Raw genomic sequence first — 21,730 nt, forward strand, 5'->3', positions numbered from 1 at the left:
ATGAGAGACACATAAATGATATGTCCTGGTTTCGAGAGTGTCTCTTCAAAAGGTCCACGCCTGATCCATTAATCCTTTCTTGTACATCTGCCACAAGAGCAAACACAGACGGACAAACAAACAGAAACTGGTTTTGCTAGATTTCCACTGATGTCTCTCCAGTTCCATTAATGCAGAAGCTTGTGAAATAAAGGAGTTTTTGTTCAGCTCTATTTATTCAGGAGGTCTGTTTGATAGCAAGACTTTTTTTTCAAAGGTAGACCTTGAAACAAGAAAACAATATCACTAAAGGGCAATTAATTCATACACAGCAGTCATCATACCCAGTCACAGTAATTAAAATATTTAAAAACACTAATACAGATAGGAACAAGCTCCACTAGTTTATACACGAGTCCTCCGGAGGAACTAATGTCTTTAGTGTCAGTTTGTTCCGCAGTCTGTTCTACTATTGAGGTGTTAGTAGAAAATTAAATGATAAGGATAACACTTTTTTAGTTTTCTATTGAAGCTTTTGACATACTGTTCTGGATAATGTGGCAAAAGGTAAACAGCTGCAGCTCTAATATAATATGCAGAAATATGCACAAAGGCAGTCACACACACACATTTCTGATTGTATCTACTACAAAGAGATTAAATTCCTTTTATGTTCCATATGATGCTTAAACGTATAAAAAATATCATATTTTCTACAAAGGCGGCAGCGGTATAACACAGATTAAATTATTATTAAATAGCTAATATATGTTATGACTAATAAAGGAAGGTATTTTATGACACGAGTGACAAATGTACTGAAAATGGTTTTCAAGATATCTGTTAATCTGACATATTGTCTTCTGTATGATTAAGTGTAATATCATAAGAGCTTCACATTTATCCTCCATGACAATACAGGAAGTGCCATATACTGAGATAAAGTTTTTTTATGACTCAGCCAAGGTCTGAACCCTTTGGATTTGTTACATTCAATCCATTTCCACTGAGGAAGTGCACAAGAATACATTTCATCAAATGATGGATTATTCCATCTACACCAGAGTCTGCCACTTTCCAACTTTAGTGCTGTGAGGGTCACTGGACAATGATTTACCGACAGTATTCATGAGAAATAACTATCAATTCTCATGGTTTTTGTCTGGAGCCTGTACTCAGGCCAACAGTGCCTGACCAGGAAAGATGTTTAACCGTATAAATGAACAACTACAAGCCGGTCTCCGGTGGTGTTTCCGCAGGCCAAACAAATGTTCAATCAGAGCTCTTATCGGTTCCAGAAATCACAGTGTGACAAGTGCAGCTGAAAGCAGCCTGCCGACAGAGTGATGAGTGATCGGGCGAGACCTCCATTCAGAAAGCAGAGAAAGATTACAAGCATAACAAGAGGATACTTCTGCTGTTGATTTTATTAGATTTATCTTTACATGGGCAAAAAATAAGAGCGGAATATCCTATTTCTCAAGTGCCAATTCTCCAAGTTGGTGCCAGAGATTCTGCCTCTATTTATTGCGGCGTATAAATTATTTAAATTGAGTCTGACAGCGGGATGGATGAGCTTATATTATTAAAGGGGCCAGAGCAGGTTTTAAATATCTTAAAATATAAGTATCTTTAGTGCTGCTGTTATGTAGCATGTTAACATCGTATATATACTGAGATGGAAACTGAACCACATGCACTCTTTAGAGTTCTCGAAAACATTTAGAAATAAGTATGATCCTCAATAAATCATCAATCAGAGACCTCACTGTCTCCACTCTCTATTTAACATTACTTTAGATATTGTGACTTGTTAAAAACATCCAATTAAATCGGAGGTTTATGTGCATTTTATCCGGTTTGCCCCCTCACATCATACCAGGCCAGACCAATTAAATTAACATTCATGGATATGTGCTCCAACATTTTATCTCCTCCACTCTGAGGGCGACAGTGAGGACGGACAGAGAGGACACAGACTTACGCTTTTGTTATATGACAGCCATTAGTCCTGCTTCACAGTCAGCTATTAGTGGTCACTCCAGACAAATTAACTATATAAAACCCTTTTTTCTTTGAAGAAGGAAGTGTTAGTCTTTTGTTCGAAATTATCTGCAGACTGAGGCTGCCAAAACGCACAGGATTTTTATTTCAACAAACTTAACCTACTGAATATCAAGTAAACCAATCATGAAATCTCTAAACAGAGAACAAAAATGCTAGGTATTAAATCTAGCTGGTTTTATAACCTAAATCAAAACACAATAATGCTAAGATTCTACTTAGGAGCTTTAAAATGCATAACTGTGGGGCTAATGTCAGCATGCTAACAAGCTAACAATGACAATGCAAACATGTGGATGTTTAGCTAGATTCATTTTAACCATCTAAGTTTAGTATGTTTGTATTGTAACATTTTCTAATTATCTGTAAACACAAAGTATAGCTGAGGCTCGCAGATTTGATCATAAACCCGAGTATTGGATACATTTCATGTTTACGCAAATGATGGTGGAATATTAACATTTAAAGTATGCCGTTTTATTCAAACCATACATGTCAAACGTAGTGGCACTACAGGGAAAGTCAGGGAAGCTTTGCTAAAAATGTTATGCCAATTTATTTTGTCGGTGTCGAGATACAGTATACCAGTGGTATGTGGAAACGTATCACTAAGGACTGTAGAGGAAATGTCAGGGGATCAACAAAGTCACTAGGAATCATCGTCTTAGGTGTACAAATGTCTGTACCACATTTCAGAGCAATCCATCAAATCATTTTGAGGTATTTTAGTTGGGAGTGGTGGACCAGCAAAATACATTGCAATCAGGCTTTCAATTTAGATGGATGCTGGAATATGCAGAAAAAGAAAAAAAATAAGATAGATAGCTGCAAGCTCGTATTAAGTTATAATAAGCAAGGCTCTTTATCTCCATTTGCTCCCGTTTTAACAGTGTAAGTGTGGAGCAGGGCGATCCCAGAGCAAGAGCATTCATGCACACGAGACGTTCCCTGTGACGAATGCAAGTTAAAAATAGACCTCTTATCCAATATGCATTCCATGTTATACTCGATTACTGAACATCTCTGGGAGTTTTGAGCTCCATCTCCCTATGTGCGTCTCATTTTGTTCCTGTTTGAGTCATCAGTATGTGTTGAAACAAAATGGTTCGGCTTCTCGGCCCTGAGCAGCGCGGCTATGGGCATGATCTGGCCTTATCTCTCTGCACACTGCTCAGGGTTGGATGGGGATCAAGCACTTTTATCTTTGGTGCACAAACAAACAGGGCGTAGCAGCCACACGTAATAACACGGTAGATTTACTGAGAAATTAAATGTGATACATAAAGGTTTAACGTGTCACATAAAGTCACTGGAGGCACATGAAGGTTATTGCAAACTGCATTCTTTTTTTAATTTTTAAACAAACCCTATTGTAGTCTTTGAGGACCAATCAGTGGGAACTGGCAGAGGCTGTGTTGTGTGGTTCTTTAATTTAAAAATATTGTTTTCAAGAAAACGTCCCTCTTCAAATGGATTAAACAAAAACACTGAATGAATAAACCCCAATTCAAAAATACCTTCTCCATCACAAGGGAATGGACATTACATACAGTATTTAAACAGAGTAATCATTCTTAATTAGTGCTTTCAAACAAATAATTCTCTATCTTAGCTATTTGCACCTTCTTCTATGTCATTTGCAGTAGGGATTCAATGTCAGAAAACAATAAGAAATGATGACTTACTTTGATTTGTATCATTACAGCATAGGAAAACCTATTTCACAGCTTTGATGTGATTTCAGTTGCAGCATAATTTAATGTATTTTTTCCAGAGGAGATGGAAATAAGAGCTGTACTCCAATTAGGGGCATTTCTGGTTCATGACTGGGCGTTTTAACCCCTAAGCTACAGGGATGCACATTGCAGAATATTTAATAGGCGGAACTTGAATGCAGTAAATAAGAGTATGAGAGATCAATGAGATCAGTAGGAGATATTTTAATCCGACTCATGCACCCTAATGGAGTATCACATCATATGTTGTCTTCATCTTCATTAAAGCAAAAATATGAGTAATTTAGAAACACTCAAAGAAGCCTACAGGCTAAGTGCTCTTACTTAATTACCTCCCACCTGTCAAGCTTTAATTGTAATCAGTACATGTCCTTGCTCTCACATGATAAAGAAACGCTGATTCCTTGTCTGATGTGACGCGTGATGACCTACTGACCACATTATGTGACATCTTATCCAGTGACAGGAAACCCCAGCCTGCAGATGTGACAGCGGGGGGGAGGGTTTACCGCGGGCTTATTAGCACCCAGGTCAGATACAAGAGAAAACAACCTTAGGAGAGTGAGCTAAAGTCATGCAGCTGTTTCATTACACGACAACATGTACCCTGAACAGCAATTAATTAACAATCTCCTGCCAGACATCCATTGTTTCCTCATGCCCTTACAACTTGCCTCTATACCATTTCACACATCTGTCTCCCAGTGGCAAATAAATATGAGTTACATATACACATGCTTCATTACATAGCTTTGTTTAAACCCTCAAATATCTTAGCACACACTTTCAAAATGGCTTCTGTAAAAGGAGAGACATTTTCCTGAGGTCATGTGACTGCAGCTCGGGGCAACAGTCAGGAGCAGTGGGGCGGCAAATTAAGTATTGAATATTAGTCACTGTGAAAAGGTTTGTTGTGTTCAAAGAGAAACAGCGGCAGTGACCATTGGTCGTCAAAGGCCACCAGACGACCGGGTCCCTCAAAAGATAAAAAGTAATCTGAATAATGTGTCCCCAATGAAACCACTCAGCCCCCACAGAGGCCCCCGCCATCTGTGACATTACGGGTTATGTGTGGGTGGGTAGAGTGCTTGGCCTCCAGCTGTAGTAGCTGAGCATCCTGTGCAGCTTCATTTCCTTTAAGTCTCACTAATGTGATTTCTGCAGTAAACTGGGTTGGATTATTTAAAAATGTACATGAAGTTAGTAACTTATTTATGTAGTAGAGAGAATCATAATTAGATGATTTCAGAATAAGGCAAATGCCATTTACATGCAAAGTGGTATGTATTTTACAGTGGGCAGATTAAGAGACGCTGCATGTGTGAACATTTGTATGCTTTGATTTTGTATTTGCTATGCCGACTGACTCTTTCATCTGTATCCCACTGAGCTATTTTAGGTGCGAGCCAAGTTGTGGAAGATCTCGAGGATATAATTTAGAAATTGTTCAAAGACATCCCGCCATCTTGAATTTATGATAAACACACTCGAAGAAGAAGAGAATATTGCCTCGACTAATGCTGAGTCACAGCTGACCTCTGATCTGTCTGGTCTCCATTTCAGCTGCAAATGTGTATTGGAACATTTAGAGAACGGGGGACACATTATTTTATTAGATCCATCAGACAGAGCATTACTGTAGACGGGAAGCTGAGCTGAGATGGTGGAGTTATTTCAATTAGAGCTAATGTGCAGCTTTGTTCCTGAACTCTTGCTACTCCATGGTAATTCACCCCTGCTGAAATGGACTTGGGGCTCCCACAGTCATAATGGTCTCATTTTGGCCGAGTTTTAATAGGATTACAGGGGGGATACTGATGGCTGCACTACTTGTTGTTTTCCAAGGAAGGATGAGATACTGTATGGAACTTGGCCTGAGCCGAACTTAGGAGAATATTCAACAATTCATTATAATGATTGCCATTTAGTTATTTAAATCAACTCATTACTCATAAAACTCGTACAAAATGCTCTGCGTCATTTACCTCAACGTAATTAAAAAATATTGAGCTGAGGTGCCTCAGTTGATTGGCATTTTAGTCTTTATAGCTGCTGCTAGTCGCATTTGTCTGTGCTTTTACCTTGATCCTATGCTGCATAAAGACATCTCTTCTACACCACTTGTGCACATAATGCCAGTGTGCATTCCTGAAAAGATCTCAGCTGGCATGCACAGTCAAATGAACAGACACAGATTCCTGCAAGGTGGCCTACTGTAGTTGCAGAACACTCCCTCTTTTGTCATTGTCATTTCATGGTGGAGAGCCAAGGGACTGACAAAAGCTCTGCCAAATCCAAAAAGACAGCACACGGTACACGATATGTGCCAGAGCCAGATTCTGAAACTCTTGACCAAGAGCCTTCAAGTCTCCTGCCACAATGCATCGATGGGAGCGTGCCAAGCATCTGTCCGGACGAGGTAATGTGACTTATCAGTAATTAAAATACAACGTTCAGCTAACAAGGCGTTGACATCAATGATCTAAATCCTGGAGCCCATCCCTCTTTTGAAGGTTTCTATGTCCCCTCGTTTGGTGGACAAATAGCTTAAGGCAGCCTATCATTGTGGCATTAGAGTTAGCTTTAAAATAACATTAAATTAAAAAAGGTTATTTCACTGTTGCAAAATGTATTTATTATTATATATTATTATTTTCAAAATAATTCCTATGTTTTCTTACTACGATTAATTATATGAACTTCTTAACAGTGAAATAGTCATACCACATTACATTATAACTGTAGTTCATGTTACATTTTGAGCATTAATATCCATATTACTATTAATACAATACTGTATATATAGTCAAATACATATCTTTCTATACAAATTGTTGTGATATGTTGCAGTACAATTTGCTCCAAAGTGTCTTTATTGTATGAATATTTATATTTTATTTCACTTTCTTATATTCTAAAATGAGGCAATTAATTAAATCTCACCCTGGGATGATATTGAGTATTCTGATTCTGATTAACTGATATCATTTTGTATTTTTTCAAAGCCAAAAATGTAGCCATTCCTTTTTAGTAGTCTCTGTGCCAACGGACAGACCGACTGACATTTTCACATTCACTCAGCAAGCAATCTGCAACACAGTCAGCAGAACTGCTTATGCAGGACCGGACATTTACCGAGGCATCAGACCCCTGTGTTTAGCCTCAGGGCTGCACAAACACTCAGAATGCAAACTACAATACAAGCATCCACAAGAAAAGGCCACGACTATCAATCAGAGATGTCTACATGGCAATTACACCTTTATCAACAAAGTAGAAGTGCATCAGGATATCCTGCTGGTGCCACTGCTGATCTGAGGGCAACAACCGAGATAAAGATGTCAAAAAGGTGCCTTGTGCATCGTCTCACTGAAGAGAATGAGAGAAAGGCCTCTTCCTCATATAACTCATTGTGTGCTGACCCAAAGAGCGGTCCAGAGAGGCTTATTTACAATCCTGCTTTTGTAGATAAAACAATGCTTATTCTCACCTGCAGCTGAATGTGACTCAGCTATTATCAAGGGGCATCCTTGAAAAGCAGGTGGGAGGCGCCAGAGTTTTAATGCTGCTGCAGGGATCATTTACGGCCAGTTGCCATACATCCTCCCTCTCCCTCTCCCCCCTCAGCACAACCCCTTTCCCCGTCCCCTGATAGGTCGATTAATCATTCTGTCACAGAGATAGTGACCCAATCTGCATGTAAGGCTGTGTGGAGAAACTGTGAAAGAGGAAAGGGCTTCTGCAGCACTGCAGATAGGCCACATCTACTGATAGTTTTGAGAGGGAAGATATGGAGAGACTGCAAGAACAGAATATCTTATTTCAAGTCAAATGAATAGTTTTGGAAGTATGCTTGATCAAATTCAATTTGAGAGTTTGATAAGCAGATAGATATCACTTTTATGTCTGCCAATGAAATACTAAGCTACAACCAGATACCAGTTAGTGTAGCTTAACATAAACCATGAAAACAAGGGGAACAGCTAGCTTGGCTCTGTTCAAAGGAAAAGCAGAATCCGAATTCCAGTCCCTTTAAATCTCTCTAATTAAAACTTCTAACATATTTTTGTTTAATCCTTGGTAAAAAAATGACAGTTCACCATTTGTATGTAACGGATAATTTTTTATGGGGCATGAGCAGTTGCCAGGCAACCAGCTGAGACTCCAGAAAGTTGCCATGACATGTTACCCCTTTAAAACAGATGTTTTACACTTTTGATTTAACCTGATTACACAAACCAGAGAAAATATGTTAGTTAGTGATTCTAGGTGGTGCTGGTAGGTTACTGTTGGATGGAGCCATGCTTACCTTTTCCCCATGCTTTTAGTTGTGTGCTAAGCTAAGCTAACAGGCAGCCAGTTGCACAGAAATAATAATAATACCTAATTTCTCATCGATATAAAGCGAATAAGTGTCAAACTGTTAATTTAGACCAAGAACTGAACAGATCTTCAACTTTCTATGAAGGAAATCTTAAATTCAAATGTTTTGCTGCAACATCGTAGGCTTTACACAACACATCCTCAGTATGATGAAACACAATGAAAATGTTTTTCTCCACAGCAAAGTGTTACCCTGCTCTGTAGAACGCTCTCTGTGACCATCACAAATCCTCTCCTCCAAGAGGCTAGATGGTGCAAAAAAAAAAATTCTGCTAGAGGTCTCACAAACACAATTGGCATGTTTTTCTCCCTCTGAAGATTAAAGAGTGGTGAAAATGTCCCATCAGCGCAGCAGGAAGCTGTGACTGGTGACAGGGTCTGACCGTTTAACACCGAAGCTCTCTGCCGTCGGCTGCCAGCGACGCACCATCAGATGGGCTGGGGCCAGGACTGGGAGGGCAAACCTCTCACCTGGAGGGAGACGCTGACTGCGCCTGAGCAATACCAATCATAGTTGTGTTAATGTGTCAGAGAGAAAATCACTGGCTCATACTACGAGTCCAATATGGGTGGCTTTGTCATTTTGAACATGCTTTTGTGAAATACTTTAAAGTAAAAGCAGATTATGTCAACCTAATGAAGCACCAGGAAGTAAAAAAAACATGGTTATGTGGGTGCAAAAGGGCACACCCACTAAAGTAAGACACTCTGGGATGCTGCACAGAATCGTTTCTTCTTTTGAGCAGTTCTCAGCAATCGGGCACCAGCTGCCTTCTTGCAGGGAGCCAAAAGAAAAAAAAAAAAATAAGATTTGTGAACTTCAAAGCATCCTCTCAGTTTTTCTGGTTATGTATGAGAGACTCGGAGAGTATTTGTCAGTGTGAGAGCCAATGGGAGCGGCAGCCTGAGGTACGGACTTAATGAGCCTGCCTGAATGTTTTAGAGCCTGACAAAAAGCGAACCTTCAAAGCTTTTTTCGGTATCAAATAGTCTCCTGCACTCCGGATATTGGAGGAGTAAACATGTATGCAATCATTGTATATATACCCAGCTGTATATACATATATTTTGTGTCCTCACATCTTCTGCACTGTGTTTGTTTACTTCACTCCTGAAACCTGAGTGATCATGTGACGGCGCCATACACGAGCCATTGACTGTAATAATGATAATTACAACACCAGAGACCCCGGGGAAGGACTAAACCTGGTTTATATTTCAAGATGTTACCTCAGGACGGTATAATTATATGTGTGCATAATGTGAGAAGTGTGTTATATTTGGACTTTCGCTATAAACCTCAGGCGCTCCTTGTCACAAAATAACCATATCTATATTTAGTCAGTGTGTTAAAATGATTTTGAATTGAATTTATTATAATGAACACTCTGCTGTGCTAATGATGAGCCTGATACAGACCCACAAGAGTCAGCAATGGGTTTATTAGTAAGAAGTATAGAAGCCCAAGATAGGTTTTGTCCTTGGTACTGTCACCTCAGTGCTGCCTGTGCTATATGTCCCATGAGAGACAGCAGAAAAAAAGAGCATCCTGCAGCACTTTACAAAATCCCCACCCTCCACTCTCCATACTCCTCAGCACAACTGTCAGCCTCTTTGTATGTCTGACTTATCACTCTGAAAAGATAAAGACAACCGTAGCATGAGTCTGTTTTGTGACATTATTATTATAATACATTACACCTGAGGTTTTTTAATGTGATGTGCCGTTTATCTGGCTCCAGTTGTTTGTTTTTTACGTGTTCAGGGAGGTTTGCAGAAGACACCAGAGTAGCTACAGGGGCAAGCAGAGCATCTGTCAGCAGGGCAGCCTCCTGGACAATCTCCAGGAAAGAGGTACTACACCCGCCAGGCGAGCTAAATGAGGCATGATCAATGAGAATAATTTGATCCAGAGCTACATCCCCCTAAATCTAAAAACCAGTGCCTGGTGTGGAATCATAACGGATTGCAAAGAAAATAGGTGAAGACAAGGTCCCCAGCTGGATCCTAGTGCAGATCAGGACGCAGTATTCCCTTCACGAGGCTTATGAATCAGCTTAGAGTAAACTTTGGACCACATGCGCCAGAGAGTAACATGCACACAGCACCGTGTTAAAACCGACATAAAGCTATTTAGATACAGCCTGTTAAAACTACACTCGGCACATCCAGCCTGTAAAGCCTAGAAGTCTAGATTCCTCAAAGGAAGTGTTGAAGCGATGCTGTGAAGAGAGTTGAAATACGCCCTTACCAGCACTTCTGAAATCCTGTAATCCTGTTCTCCACAAAAGGCTAACCCATTCACCAAAGAGGCACTTAGGGTTAATGTAACAATGCCTTAATAACGTCCCTCCACAGCTCTCCCATCAGCACCAGAAACTGCAGTCCTCCTCGCACTGTTTCCACTGCAGCACTACTTGTTCTCACACACACACGTACACACACACATGCTCACTCACTCATTCTCTTGGTGACTACCCCCACCTCGGTTTCTCTCAATCCCCTCCTCCTCTCCCTCTCTCCACTCTTTCTATCTCTGTCACTGAAAGGATCCCCCTCCCCCCCCTTTCCCCCCCCCCCCCCCCTCTCCTGCTTTCTCTCCATCTTCCATCTCTCCCTCCACTCTCCAGCTCTCACTACTCGGCCGGCTGATTTGTGATGCTGCTCACAAGGTGCTGTATGCAGCAATCTGTCCCCCGGTCCAATGCATAAGAGCAATCCAAAAGCATCCATATGCTCCACTGTCCGACCGGCACCCACACCCTTGAACATACAGCACAGCTGCTAGGGGACTCCACGCTGCTCAGATATGTCCCTGAGCTGCAACTGCATACAAAAAGAGTAGGTGTAAATAAGTAAAGGAGGGAAATAAATTACATACTGTACTAGATAATAAGACAAAGACAGGAAAAAGCCTGGCAGTTGCTGTGTGCTAACCGCAGCAATAGTGTGCTGCTGACTCTCCTTCTCCCTTGCTATCTCTGTTCATTTATCTGAATTATGTCTCTGGACTTGCACCACTCCCGCTGTCATCAAGGAAGATTTTAATCCTACGACAGCGGTAGGAAGACCAGCAGGGTATGGCGTATAGAGCTGTATAAATATTTGGTAGTCTTTGGTATGATCTAAAAACCTTTTGCTGACCTCACACTGCTTTATATAAGCACACGAAGCAGGGTAAAAAGGGTTTTGAGTATGCTCATGTGTAAAGAATCACAAAAAAGGCTTAAAAAATAAATAAATCATAGTAAAAATACTGCAGAATTGTCAGAAATGCCACCAAGACCTCTAACCTCACACTGCTTTTCCCCTTTGGAGTGCGCATTTCAGGGTGTAAATCTGGTGACGAGATGTGACGCACTTTTTTCGCTTTACACCAACGCTGACCTAGACAGTTTACGGCCCTTTGGGTATTACTGTGTGACACAGAGAATTATGTTTGTCCCCTAAGTGAATCACCCTTCTTACTGGCCAACAATGAGCACTCAAACAAGAAATCAATAAAATCTCAATCAGAGAAAATGGAAGGGAGAGAGAGAAGGAGAGAGGACTGGCTTTTTGTAATTTCAAAACATACAACTGGAGAGAGAGAGAGGGGAATGTCATTTGTTTTACTGTCTGTGGAAACACAATTTCTCAGCAGCAGTACATGGCCGCTGGTTTTGAATTAGAAGTGATCTGGTAATTATAGGGGAGGTCATGCTGTACCAATAAAACCCACATGAAGAGAGATGACACAATCACATCTACTGATGTCTTCACCTTTGGGTGCAGGTTGATTAAGTGTACAAACTTTAAGCGATATTTAGAAAGCCGAGACTGAGAAGCTTGTATTTTACCTACTATAGTGGGAAGTACTAGAGGTCATGTGTTTACATTTCTATGGATGGTGTTTTTATGTCACAACGGTGCAAGATGTGGTCACCAGACTGGACAGATGTGTGGTGGAGTACAAAGATGGGCGTGGTCCAAGCAAAGGGGCGATTAGGGGTCATTGGCCCCCAATTACACTTTAGTGTTGATGGCAGGGTCAAACGGACACAAGCCTTTTACACAGGAGACTGCTGCTTGTGTCCCATGTGAGAAAAGAATGTCAATATAGACTTAAGTCCAGGAAGTTGCTCAGACCATAGAGATTTGCCTTGGAGACCAGAGGGTTAAAGGATCAATTTCCCCCACGGACCAAGTAGAGATTATGGACTGGTATCTGAAGAGGTGCCAGTTCGCCTCCTGCACCCTGCCGAAGAGCACTTGTCAACAAACTCCTTACTGCTCGGGGAACCTGACCATGCTCAGACCATTGCTCCATTATTGCATGTGTATAAGTCCTGTCTGTGCATGTATGTGTGATTGGTGCTTATGTATGTGTTAAGTGCTAAATAACACCAAAGTGAAAATTGAATTTCCCCTTGAGGGATTAAAGGTGGGGTAGGTAATTTTGGAGAAACCAGCTTGAGTGCGCTAGATTTTGAAAATACACAGCCGGAAAAAATCTGCCACTTCCTTACAGAGCCCCTCCTGACATGACCAATGAGGGCACAAGATAAGTTTGTGCCCCGATGGAAGGCTGACAGGCAGGTAGGCCATCCAGTTATTTTAGCCGGGCCGGCTAAAATGATTGGTCGTGCTTTTTACAGTACTACGGCTTCCACAGATGAACTTTTTTTATGGATTTTTTGTCAAAGCACTTAAGATATTCATTGCTATCGGGATGTTAAGAGCATTCCATGGAATATAACAAAAAGTGTATCTCGAGCCGGTTTCTCAAACTTACCTAACCCACCTTTAATAAGGTATGTCTTCTTCTTCTTCTTTCCGTGCAATTTGTCGTTTTAGCTGGTGTAATCCCACCACAAAATGGTCGCTAGTTTTTAGTTTCCTGCGCATTGACGTTATTGTCAAATGTTACTAAAACAGGAGTAAATGGTGCATCTCCAGATACATATTTGGTTTGTTGCTTTTGTTTAACTGAACCAAGGTGTGTAATATTGCCTCAAAATAACAGTGCCCAGGTTCATCATGACCACCAAGGAAAATACATTGACAATACTTGTTAGCAGGTTCACTTCTATATTGGTGTTGGTATATTTATGGGATTTTTTGACAATAAGAGAAAACTCCTTTGACATTGCAAAGGTTCAACCAAACCTGGAGGTGGATGCTTCTTCACTTTCTGCTGCTCTCCGCCTCCATATTGTTTTGAGAAGGGTAAAAGTAAAATGGCAGCCTTCCAATGTGATTTGGACTAAACAAAAGCCCAACAGCTTATATTCCCTCCTCATCAAAAATGCGGTATGATATTTAGGCCTTGCCATTGAATCCATGACAGCTAGTCAAGCCTGAATTCCTCAGTGGATTCTTTTCCACAATGTGTGAGATCTCTTACTGGCCAGTGCATGAAACCCAGGCAACTCTGATTCAGTGTCTGAGTGGGAACAGGATATTGATCCAACACAGATTCATAGCATGCTGGGTAAACCCGTGGTGTGCAACACTGGCACCTCTCCCATGAGATATAAAACATATCAGCATAGTGATTTGACGGATGACAAATCTAAAGGTTCTCATCGTAGATTTGTACTGCTGACTATTGCTGCTAAAGAAGACACCAAATACACTAATAAACGTGTGTGTAGTAAGAGAGAGCTAAAAAAAACCTTCGCCAGACCTTACTTTGAACTAAACAGGCCAAGTCTCCTGAGAGATTCAGTGCAACTTGGAATACATATTTAATATGGCGTGCGTGTTGTGGAGACTAACTGCATGGAGCTGGCAGCCGTGTATTAAAGCCTTTCAGTCCATGACTATGGGAAGCCATTAAAATGCATCACTCAACCTAGGCTTTCCTACGAAATCCATGTATGTGAAGCCATGTATTTTTTTTCTGGACAATGAGTAAAGGCACATGGCTGCGTTTTAACAAGATGTAAATGCCAATGTTTTTCCGATGAGATATTCAGCAAAATTTCAACAGGAAAACTGTGATGCTTCGCTGAAGGTGATGAGACGAGAAACCTCATATACAGCATCACATCCACCAGCAATCACATCTAGTGCTTCCCTTTATCGAGTGAGGTCTTATGATTTATGTTTGCGGTGGCCTTAAACATGAAGCAGCGAAGCATTGTAGCCGCTTTCTCGATCTTCAAATCTTTATTGCAAATGCTGCCTTCATGTATGTGTGGTGAATGCACAGTGTTGGGGCTGGCAGCCAGGGATTAGATCTGGTTCTGTGTCTGTATGGGATGTGCTGCAGATGTGAGGAGGTGCAATAATGCTATACTGTGTGTTTCATTTTGGTGGCCAATTTTAGATCTGGCAGAGTGAGAGGTAAACCCCTCTGCTGGAGCTATATTTCTATAATCTGCTGTCCAGAAGCTGGGACACTGTGTGCCGGTATTACCTCTGAAGATTGAAGAGGTACTGCAGGAGAAAATGCCAATTTAGGACTGAATGGAAACTTCTTAGATTATATGTTTCAAAAACAACTGTGTTTTCAAAGATTGTACAAATCAATGCTCACAATTGTTCGTGTTCTACAATATATCATCTGGTGAATGCACATAAAAGTTACTAACGCAACAATATTTGGGATGATAAATGTATAGGCCTAAGCCTTGTTTAATGAGATAGAACAATTCATTACAAACAACAACAATGTGTTTTAGAATAGATAAATTATACTTTTTTATACAAACATGCCAAACGATTGCTCTACTGTATATTTTCAATTCAAAATATTATAATCCAAATCAAGGGTAGACCATTTATACGTTTCTCTGTTAAAAATGTATTGTTTGGCAACTCAGACCTCTGGAATATCTTTCAGCGTATTGGTTTGGTTTCAGTTTCCTCCTATCATCAGTTTATAAAGACAAACTACACCATTTGCTCGGCACTAAACAGCAGACAAGTTAGCGTCTCGCTTGTGAGCATAGTGGGGCATTTAGCAGCTGCTCAGTGGCATTATATTACCCTCAGGAGTTGGTGGAGACCAAAAACAGAGCTAAAATACGGGTGGATGTAAGACTTTCATCCATTGCATGAAACACAACTGCAAATAAATTATGTCTTTTGTGTTTTAGCTGCACCAAATGGCCAAATATCATCAGTTGAATTAAAACAATTCTAATTAATAACATCTTTGTGTTTGACTTCTTGTTCATTATGTAAAGTTTCATCTTGATAGTGTAAACATATATGTTTCCCCCATTCAACTATGGTGCTTTACTTAAAACAAAAGACAAGATAAATGTATGTGCATTTCTTGAGCTGCTCTGGAAAAAAATCATTATACATTTAGTGAGAGCGACAACCTCTCTTGGCGCTGCTGCATATTCAAACAACTAATGGAGAACCACCAGTCCCCGGGGTATGAATCTCATTCAGTAGATATTGAGCTGATCAATGTTAATACTGATGAGACTGACACAGGGCAGTGAGGACTGAAGAATGGCAGATGGCCGTAGAAACAGAGATTGTATAAAAGCGGCGGCCAGTAACCGTCCTTCAAGGCGTGGCGGTTTGTCCGCTGAGGTTTATTAGCTCTCAGTAGCCTCTGAGGCACCGGAGCCTACATCACTCATGGAAATGACTCTGATTAATCAGCTGAGTGCTGGACTGTCCATGGTATGCTGGAGACCCGACCACTCCGACAGTAAATCATGCGTGGTCACAGTGGGCTGCACCTTCATCCACACCACGCCTCTCCTGCTCTCTACACACTGCAGTGGCCTTCCCCCCCCCCCCCCCTCTCCCTGGCACATGCAGAGCTTTTCTAAGAACAGATGGGAGAGTGGGGGAAACCCAACACAAGACGATTCATGCTGTCATCTAGTGGAGTCCAAAACATGTGACTCTGCATGTGTATTTAAAAAATATTTTGGGTTTAATGTTAATCCTAAAATAAATATAGTTCAAAAATAGTATAATTAATTTTTCTGGAGGAATTCATATCTACAAGGCAATTAATGATAATCAACACAATTTGCCTTTCAGCTCGATTAGTGTTTCACCCAACAGATCACCAGAGTGTTATATTACTGGACAGTTTGAGAAAACATCCAGCCATAGACAGCCTGCCATCTGGGCCATGACTTCAGTGGACAGTAAGGACACTGAGGAGGACGAGGGGTGAGAGATATTTCTGAGAGCAGCAGAGGATGGAGGCTTCTAACAATGTGCAGTGATCTGTCTCCTCTGAGGATGGTCACAGCGATGACAGTGGACTGCTGATGGAGTGCAGAGTCTCCTCCTCTGTCCTTCCCTCACAACCTTTAGATTCACAGAATAGTTTTTTGGCCTCGAACCGCACCACACAGAACATCTTTCCTGACAGGATACTTACAGCCAAATCTTGATTCCTTGAAAGTGGCGGGAGGTAATCACTGTGAGGATGTCGTCAATCAGAAACCCTGAAAGAGAAAAACAACGTGAAGTCAGAGGCACAGTTCACTTTTGAGTCAAACAAACATATGTTCTGTATTTTCTGGAAACATTTGGCAAATTGAATTATATTTCAAACATTTGCAGGTCAACCCGGTCTCATTATAAAAATGAATTTAAGTGATTTGAAGGTGGTGTAACTGGTATGTGTATATTTTAAAGATAAATCACACACAGTCTTGAATAAAAGCATGAAAAATGAAACTTTAGAATTCCACACTGCAGAAAGTTATTACCCCCAAAAATCGTTTTGAGGCAAGAGCAGAATATTGATACAGTACAGTAACTGTCTTCCTTTCACATAAACACGCTGATATATGGCTGAAGCCAACCATTTTTGATCCACAAGCTGCAGGGCGAATGAATAATGACTGAAAGCTATCCGTTGCACATTACGGCTCACCGGTTATTGAATAAAGTCATTGTCATAACCGTAGGACCACTCTACTGTCTGTCTCTTTGAAAACTGGCTGGGTCAGCATGCTATACATAAAACAGCTCTCTAATCCAACATACAAAATTCAAGTTTAGTTAATAATGACAGCGTTAAAATTCACAATTGTTTTTATAGGAAATATTTTGTCTATCTTTTTTAAACTTCCCCAGTTATCTCTACAGTAGTATTTCCAATGTTAAACTATTTACAAAAAACAAAGACCCCTATCTATCATTCATCCATAATAATAACATACTCAAAACTTAAAGGCATAGTTTGCTTATTTTATCTCTTGCCAGGAGTTATATAGAAAATATACACACTGTCATGTTAGATATGAAGACTGCTCCTAACACTAGGATGGGTCACATGCAGAGAAACCGTTTCGTTACTAGTAGCCTACCTGTACTATGTAATGACAATAAAAGTTCAAATTAAAACAAATTAAATAAATAAGATACAGCCAGGATATGGTTAGCTTAGCTTAGCATAAAGACTGGAAACAAGAGGAAAATAGTTAGCTTGGCTCTGTCAAACGGAAACAAAATCTGCTTACCTGCAGCTGCTCAAGCTTAATAATTATAATATGTTTGTTTAACCAATATAAAAACCAAAGAGAGAATTGACAAGTTGTGGTTTTACTGGGGATTATCTGCTGTCCTACTTCTTGTTCAGGTGCAGATGATGCATAGTGACACAATTAAGCTAACGCTCTCTTGGCGGTTGCTTCATGTTAGCAATACAGATACTACAGTGGCATTTTCTCCAAAACTCAAACTATTCCCTAAAGGTATAACCACCAGCTAAGTAATTTGCGCAACAGCACACCCCGCCTAGCACCAGTCTACTGTGCTATGTAATATGGTTGCAAATCACAATGTGCTGACAAGAGAATTGAACAACTTTTATGATCAGTCAGATTCAGTCCCCGTTCCTATGCAGACCTTTGAGGATATACTATTTGTGGCCCAATTTCCTTATTCTTTTTTAGCAAAACAATCAATTTCATGATTCACTGGACTTAATTGCCTTATTGTAATTGTATCATGAAAGACATCCACAGGGAGAGATAACCAACTTCAATTTGTGCACCTCAGTGAAGGAAAACAGTTCACATAATTCTGCCACCCCCAGCATTTCCTCTGCGAATTAATGGATTATATATGGATTATACTTTTATAAACATACTATTTATTTTTCTATTGAAATTGCTTTTTAATTACGTCAGACCCTTGGGATCAGTCCATCATTAAATCCTGCTAATGCCATAAAATATATGCACTGTTAAAATAAATTATTTTCTATACCCAATGCTTGTGAAATTTGAATCTCACACATACCAAAAGCACTTCTACACAACAAAATGGCTGATGAAGATTGTCATTGCATAATCTCATGGTACATGGAAGAGGGTAAAAGCGGGGAACTCTTTAGGTTCCTGCACAGTAAAATACCTGCAGTCCTTATAGAAACACTATGAAACTGTCAGAGTGAGTTGTTTGCGGCCAGTTGAGGAGCAACAGTGACAGAGAGGAGAAAAGCCCTGCCTCACTCTGCAGCACTCCAAGAGAACAAGTGGCATTTCATTTCATGTCAAACAGAAAGGTCAAACGACAAGGACTGAATTCAAATTAGAAAAAAAACACAAAAACATTCAATCAAACCTGATTGGAAGCTCAAACATATAAATGCTTTCCTATTAAACGCATAACATGTCAAGGCAGAAATAAATGATATACTTTAAGGACACATTTAAGGTCAAATCGCCCCAAAAAAAAGGAAGAAATGTTGAAAGATCATAAATTGGCTAGCTGACAGGGGCGACGGGCCCTGATGTGCAGATTCTCAGATACAATCACGTTAAAGGGAATTGCCTCTTGGTGAACATAATTGGATCTTTCCCACACCTATTTGTGTCACCAAGGGAGCAAACTATGCAGAGGGAAAATGAAAGGGTATTTAATGAAGACTCTTTTCCCTTGGTTTTATTACAAGTCCACATCAGTGAGCCATGCTGACGGCGGAGTCATGTCAAAATGAACATTGATAGGCAAATGCATTCAATGTTAGGATGTGTGTCACCGGATGTGAAACAATTACAACTTTTAGGATGTTTTTTTTAAAAGACTACTACTCAGAACTGATTAAAATGCACCCACACAGTTGTGACAAAGAACATTAACCAACTTTTTCTGTGTATAACTCTTAATATGATATGTGTATTGATTGATACTCTCAGAGGCTTTAAGTCTTTATAGCAGTTAGATAACCTTTCACGATGTCCTGATCTGATTGGCAGTAATGATGGCTGTTGGAGTCGTCCTCATGTGTTAAAATCAGAGCCCATTAAAAGTCATCTCCAAAAAATCTTCACACCACTGTTATCAAAGTTTCATGTCACACAAATCTTCTTTTTCCTTTTCAATATCCAAGCTTTTGTTCCTCAACATTCTGGTTAAAATTAAATCCCCAAAGCATTGTTGAAGCTGTCGGTGCTGTGCTTTATTGAGTCATTGATTAAAAAAGTCCACAGTAAGAAACTTGAAATAAAGCTTTTTCTAACATTCCTCGTTACTAAAATCACACTTCTGTCCAAGAGAAAGGACCTTCTCTGATTTATGTTCCTTTTTATTGCCCAATTGTTCTCTGTTTGATGAAGATGGCGATGTAGTCCACACAACTGGAAAAGGCACTCAGCACCAAACTACAGAGCCTTTCCTTTCTCTAACCAGATTACTGTGCAGCTTCTCAGACAGTACTTGAATTGCAGAGCCCCCGAGGATGCCATGCTTTCTTTCTCTCTCAGTCTCTCATTTCTCTGTCTGTCTCGAAGACACGTGGCTCCACATGACTGTTGCTCCCACTCAGACATGGGAGGGGGGATTCATGTGGGGCAAAGGGAGCCTTCAGGAGACTTTGGGGGGGCTCTCAGCTGCCCTGCACTCCCCGGAGCGTGGCGTATGAACACTGGAAGATGTGCATGTGTGTAGCGAGGAGCTTTCTACGCAGGAGATCTGGCCCACATTTAATCCCTCTATTGTGAAGATGGAGGGTTAGAGAAAAAAAGGGTCGTGCCTGCTGAAATCCCACTGGCAGTACTGCAATGCAGGGGTTTAACATAGAGCCAGAAGGCAGGCGTACACATTAAAGAAGCAGCCCTCTGATTACACACAATGCACACATTTTTTGCACAAATACACACGGATGCATGCACACACACAAAAGCCCATTTGATCTCAGATACCTGCATAAAGAGTGGTTGAGAGGCACAAAGAAGTGATTTCAACGTCATGAAATCCTGAGACATGGGTTTTATAAAGCCGCTCTTCTTTAAGCTTGGACACGTGTTTTATCTCAGTGCCCAGGTAGGTCAAGGATTTGCATCTCTGCAAGGAGAATCACTAAGAAACCAAATGTAAGGAGTGAAAACAGAGAAGAGAGTTCTTCATATATTAATAATTAATGAGGACGCGTGGGTGTGGGTTGATGTTGATGTATCCTGATTGTTGCATGAAGGAATGTGACACTGCCTTTTTTAACCGAAGATGTTGTAATTTTGGCAGAAAATAGTGTGTCCATGTATAATCCCATCACTCACAGTAGGAAGATTATTTAGAAAGTAGGGCCTTTAAAGGTTGCTCAAATTAAAGTGTGAAGAAGACTCCTTCATCACAGTTGGCATAGGGGCATGGTAAAAGGCACACTGAGGGCAACACATTAATAACTTTGCTGGACATTGATAAAATAAAACCCAAGTCATTATTTGTTCAAGACAGCTTTATTTTATATACATAACAATGCTGTGCCAAAGTAACCTGCTTACCCTCTCCTTCAAGGTTGTGAAGTCCAAACAGAGCAACAGAAAGCTGCAGCCTTAAGTAGAGGCTCAATCAGTGGAAACACCTGTGCTCAATTGGAGCATACCCTGTAGTGCATGGGCACGGGTGACAATTTTCTTCCAAGTGTAAAAGTGTTATTGTTTAAGGCTTCTGTGGTCAGAAATTTAGAATATGTTGACCTATTTGATTTATTGTGTTTAATTAGTTTGAACTACATTTTTAATACGTTTGTAGATGATAAGAATAACAGTAATTAAGGGTATAAACAGTTGATTGTCCTATGGGGAGGGGCTTAACATATATAAACCTCTGGCCACAAGTGTTTTGAGGTTAGTCTGACTGTGGCTGTAGAGCAGAGAGGTACCAGTTATATTTCTTCGACCTGTACATGTATATTGAGGTTTGTTTTTCTTTCTATTTTGGACTGTCCTTGTTACTTTGTGTTCTTTCAGCAGCTGTTAATAAAAGCACTTAAAGGTAGAGTAGGTAAGTTTGAGAAACCGGCTCGAGATTCACTTTTTGTTATATTCCATGGAATGCTCTTAACATCCCGATAGCAATGAATATCTTAAGTGCTTTGACAAAAAATCCATAAAAAAATGTCATCTGTGGAAGCCGTAGTACTGTAAAAAGTACGACCAATCATTTTAGCCGGCCCGGCTAAAATAACTGGATGGCCTACCTGCCTGTCAGCCTTCCATCTGTGCACAAACTTATCTCGTGCCCTCATTGTTCATGTGTGTGTTGGAGGAGGGGCTCTATAAGGAAGTGGCAGATTTTCTCCGGTTGTGTATTTTCAAATTCTAGCGATCTCGAGCCGGTTTCTCAAACTTACCTACCCTACCTTT

General features: G+C 40.4%; 1 protein-coding gene across 6 annotated transcripts in view; it reads right to left on the reverse strand.

Moving 5' to 3' along the window:
* LOC117479482 (synaptotagmin-2-like) overlaps positions 1-21,730 on the reverse strand; it is a 61,627-nt gene that overhangs the window by 15,619 nt on the left and 24,278 nt on the right. For 5 of the 6 annotated variants that reach the window (XM_034126448.1, XM_034126446.1, XM_034126447.1 and 2 more), the window contains exon 3: positions 16,510-16,576. The gene's annotated coding sequence lies outside the window, so the exon portion shown is untranslated. Of the gene's footprint in view, positions 1-10,413; positions 10,583-16,509; positions 16,577-21,730 lie in introns of those variants that run through there. The other variant, XM_034126449.1, reaches the window with a different exon arrangement.

The sequence above is a fragment of the Trematomus bernacchii genome, unplaced genomic scaffold (assembly GCF_902827165.1).
Source record: "Trematomus bernacchii unplaced genomic scaffold, fTreBer1.1, whole genome shotgun sequence".
Classification (NCBI taxonomy): Eukaryota; Metazoa; Chordata; class Actinopteri; order Perciformes; family Nototheniidae; genus Trematomus; species Trematomus bernacchii.